The sequence below is a fragment of the Ostrea edulis genome, chromosome 10 (assembly GCF_947568905.1).
Source record: "Ostrea edulis chromosome 10, xbOstEdul1.1, whole genome shotgun sequence".
Lineage (NCBI taxonomy): Eukaryota > Metazoa > Mollusca > Bivalvia > Ostreida > Ostreidae > Ostrea > Ostrea edulis.
The window spans coordinates 32534058-32539228 of record NC_079173.1 but is presented as its reverse complement, the minus strand read 5'-3'; the positions used below and the strand labels follow the sequence as shown (position 1 = coordinate 32539228).

The following is a 5171-nucleotide window of genomic DNA, read 5'->3' as shown; positions in this document are numbered from 1 at the left end:
TGTCAAGTATTTTTTCCAACACAATGCAACTGTCGGTATTGGGATGTTGTTTTGACAGACCACTGTCAAAATGGCGATGCTGGAGTGCTGAACGACTCTCTGTTTACTAAAAACCTGGCCAAAATGAACTTCTGTGACTAATAACAGAATCTGCAATTCTATAACGAAATCTGGCGATGTGGGTGCTGTCCCCGTTTATAGCATATGTACACTTCAAAGTTTAATCCAGGTAGCTTCATCTAAATATTGTGTATTCAATTCAGTTTTGTCGATATTCCAAAGGAAATGAAAGCGAACTTTCCTTACCCAGCCGAGCCTGGATTTTAACAGGTCCGGGCATTGGCTGATGTTGAAAGTTTTGATATCAGAAAAATAAATAAACGAAAAATAACAAACACAAAAAGTGTAAATGAGCAAAAAGTATTTTGAGATATGGTGAACAGCTGTCACAACTTACACAAGTGACGTGGTTGAAATGGAATATGTAAATGCATATTTTTTGTGTTTGAAAACATAAAATAAACTTTGCTTTTATTATTATTATTTTTTTATTATATATAAATCTCTACATTGTGAAAAAAAACCACCTATTACATGAGAAAATACAATTCAAGATGATTTTTTTTAAAATTTGAAACATATTGAAGAAATAATTTAAACTGTTATCCCCGTTCTTAATTCTATTTTATTTTTTTGTTTCTTAAATCTTCTTTACATCAGTAACATACAAGTACACAGTCTGTTTATCACTGCATGTAAATCAAATGTACACATGTATTACTGATGTATTTTTTATATCTGTGTGTATGCAATCATATCTACTCTTGTTAGTTATATGCATGTAGTGACGTTGTACCCAGAACAGAACACGGTGTAAAGGCTCCGTCTGCTGCCTAATATGAATGTAGGGCAGAGAGTCACAGGACAAAAAGTCACGGACAAAATGACCATGGACAAAAAGTCACAATAAGAAATTTTATGAAAGTAGGACAAAATGTCACAGGACAAAAAGTCACAGTTTATAAGAAAATATTGATTTTGATATATTTGAAAACATATCTATTCTTTTTGTAAAGTTTAAGAAACTGTATATACATTTGGGTACCATGTACCTGTAATTGTTAGCTTAAAAGTATATATGGAGTCCCATTTGCTAAGCCAATCATCATTCCAAACATAGAATTTAACTCATGCAGAGTAATAAAGGTGGTTCAAAGTTATATTGCAAAAACAACTTTTGGTAATCTGTGGATATTAGATAAATGGTGAAGTCAAAGAACAAGAAAAACACCATTTTATTCATGCACAAAATACAGAGATTGGTATGAATATCAGCATTCTATATTTTATAACAGAATGAGTTTGTCTTTTTTTTTTTCTTTTCTAATCAAAAGTCATTTTTGTGACTTTTTGACCTGTGACTTTTTGTCCTGTGACTTTTTGTCCTACCGATTTTGTGACTTTTTGTCCTGTGAAACATGTTTGAATTAAATGTATGGTGATGACCTATATTCTGTCTCTTACACATGCCACATGCATCAATACCGAAAAAAAATCATACTCGACAAAATCCAAACCCCTGACAATAAAGATCTCGACGATGAATGTATGTGTAGTATAGCTAAATATATCGGGGGTTTTCAGAAACAGGGTGTAACTTCGAATTACTTGTGTGTTTTAATACTAAGCAGGGGTCGGTAATCTGAGCCTGTGTTCAATATATGAGTACTGGTCATCCCAGTATCTCAGATACCCTGCAATCAGTTGTGGCACGGACCCCGGCCAGAGACGACGTTCTCCGTCTCCGAGTCCTACAACTCTAGACTACGCAATGTACATACGGTGAGTACCTTAGGATAATCCTAAGCACTTAACTGCACCGTGCATGCATTTAAGATATTCTGCACTCCACTACATTGGTTTCAGAAGTGGGATAATATAATTTTAGTGGAGTGTATTTACAATTTCCAACTTCATTCGTAATTAGCGCAGGTTTTTTTCTGTATTAGAAATTGCGTTAAATTTACATCTATTTTTTTTTTTTTTTCATTTTTCTACAATAGAATTTGTTCATTCATTCCCTTAAATATACTTTGCTTAATACATATTTAGGGCGGAACATCTGACATAAATATATTATTAAATTTTCATAATTATACCCCCCCCCCCTTGTTCCCCATTATTCCCGCGTAAATCATAATGTCTTCAATTTACATAAACACAGCTTCTTTGGAACAACTAAAATCAATTCCTAACATCGGTGATAAAAGAGCACAGATATTGATATCAGTACGAGAAGAAAATGTGTCCTTACTTTAGAAGATGTCAAAATGTTGTCCACAATACCCAGTGCAATTTGGGATCCCCTGTTAGAGTAGAGTAAAATTAAGTTTGAAATACCACAGAAAGAATTATCTGTAGAAGAACTCACAAATGAAGTCAAATAAGAGAATTAAGAAAATTATATTGTGCCGAAAAAAAGAAAATAAATGAATTTCCTTACAAATGGGTGCTGCAGAGAAAGAGTTAGAAATGAGAGATGAACAAATGAAAGCGATGAAAGAGTCTTTTTCTGAGAGTTGTGAGATCAAGATTAGAGAATTAGAATTACAATATGCAGAGCAGATAGGGGAGGCCCAAATGGAGTTTGAGCTCAGGTTACAGAGAGAAAGACACAAGGAAAAACCTTCAAGTACATTTCCGAAGGAGAGGGTGGGATCGCGCAATAGAGAGTTTTAGAGACCGAGAAGAGGGGTCTCGAATTTTCTTTTGTTGATCATTTGACTCCACCAGGTAAATATGGTAAACGATTCAAACAGTAGCATGATGATAGGGTAGAAAGTTGGAAGAGTGAGGAAAGGTTTAGTTGACAAAGTCCGAGGGTCCGAGTCCCCACAAAATGTCAACTTTTAATGGGAAATCAGATTGACACCCATTTCATACCAAATTTTCACACGGGTATAATGGAATGAAGAAAAGAAATTAGACAATTAAATTGAAAGTTTACGAGACAAGGCCCTTAGATATTTCAGCACCCGTCCAATGTACAGTTGTATGATCAAATCCATTTCCCCACTTTGGTGCAAAATATAAATGAGATATTTGGTATGAGAGATCCACCTCACATAATTAGGCGTCAGTTACAAGATGCACATCAGAATGTTGACGAAAATCTCAAAGAATTCGTAGAAAAGGTTATAGATATCGCTACTGATGGGTATCCGAATACCCCGGATCACTGTATACAGACTGTAGCTGTTGATGCATATTTAAAGAGTTGTTCAAACAAACAGACAGCTTCAACTGCATTGGATAAAAATCCAACAACCCTAGATGAAGCCATGCAATTTCTAAAAAGCGCAATAACGAATCAGAGACACATTAGGAAGTAAAAGAAATGAGATAAAACGAGAAACTTTTGAAAATTTGGCAAGTGAAGACGAAAACCCAGAAATTAGAACACTTTACAGCGCACAAGAAAGCCCCAAAACAAAACTGTCAATGGCGAATTTAGCCTATGCTCGGCGCTTATGGCCTTTGAGCAGGGAGAGATCTTTATCGTGCCACACCTGCTGTGACACAGGACATCGGTTTTTGCGGTCTCATCCGAAGGACCGCCCCATTTAGTCGCCTTCTACGACAAGCAAGGGGTGCTGAGGACCTATTCTAACCCGGATCCCCACAGAAGAAGAAAGCAAATAGTCTAAATCAGCAACATAGGAAATTTTGAGTGCCATTAGGCCAACCCATTTCAAAAATCAAGGTCGAACAGCATCGAGTCGTCCCCTAATCGTGCAACTCGGACGAATAGTTCATCTCCCACTAGAAGTCCAACAAGGTCAAATACATGCTATAATTGTGGACAAGAGGGTCATTTTGTTCGAGAATGTCCAGGGTCAAGAAACAGGTCACCATCACCTCAAAGTAGGTCAACCAGAAATGTAAACTTCCAGAGGTTGGGGAAGTAGGGCATTCATCAACCTATTCATTAAAAACACAAAGGCCTCCTTCTAAGATGAAAATCAACGCCAGTGACATTTATTTAAAGAACGCTGAAGTGGGAATCCCCCAGTCCGTAAACGTTATGGTCAAACAACGTAATCTGTACAAAGAACCAAACCACAGAAAAGCAATAGGCCTATATATTCCTATGAGGATTGAAAATGTCAAAATCAATGCTGTAAAAGGCATTTTTGTTATAATGCTATAAAATGTATGTCTTCCGCAATAAAGAATTATATACATTTTTATAAAATCTAACCCGATCTTTATTCCAAAGCATGCGTGTGTATACTTGGCAACCTATATCATGTAATTCATCTTTCTCTTTCTTTTAAGCTTTTATTTCTCCTCTATTTGATTTTTTTTTTTTTGAAAATTTAAATTCAAATTTCAAAGAATATGGGTTAATCAAGTTATTCTTCATTAGACAACTATTTTGTTTGTATTTTATGAAATAGCTTTTTTTTTGGAAACCCAGAGGATATAAACTTATATGGTGTGGAGTTGTTTTTTTTTTTTTTTTCTTTAAAAAAAAAAAAATCTAAAATTATCTGAAAAGGGTTAGAAAATCCAAATTCCACACGAATAAAAAAAAGTGTGAAATATTCTAATCAGAATTCAAAAGTCAATTGTGTTTTAATAAGTGACGTAAACATTTATCTTATTAACTAAAATAATGAAGCAGTTAAACATATGAAGTATATGTTGATATATTACGTGTAGTAATTACTTGATCTTCAGAAAATATTTGACCAAATTAATCACCATGTACTGTGCCAGAAGACAAATGTCAATATTGTCAAACTAGTTAAACATATCACATGTTAATATCAACAGTGCGAATTTCAGATCATACATGTTTAACGTTACAAAAATGAGGGACCCGAGGGGGGTGTGTGTGTGAATTCCAAATTGGTTTCACCACAGGAATTCGGATTTCCTCCGTAAAGCTATCATCCACAATCCCTACTGCATATATGTTAACTTTGCAACATGTATGTCTGCAACATGTATGTCTGAAATTATTAGTCCGAATGCAATAGAGATATCACAAAATTCGCCATGTCTTCAACATTACAACACCCCACTGTAACCGAGCTGCCGGATCAATGTGGATGACCTTCATAGAAGAATGATCAAAACCAGTCAGTCTCACAGGTGCTTGGGTT

At 35.2% G+C, this 5171-nt stretch overlaps 1 protein-coding gene across 1 annotated transcript in view; it reads left to right on the top strand.

Annotated features, from left to right (window-relative positions):
- LOC125665806 (uncharacterized) overlaps positions 1–5171 on the top strand; it is a 247148-nt gene that overhangs the window by 118867 nt on the left and 123110 nt on the right. The window lies entirely within an intron of this gene.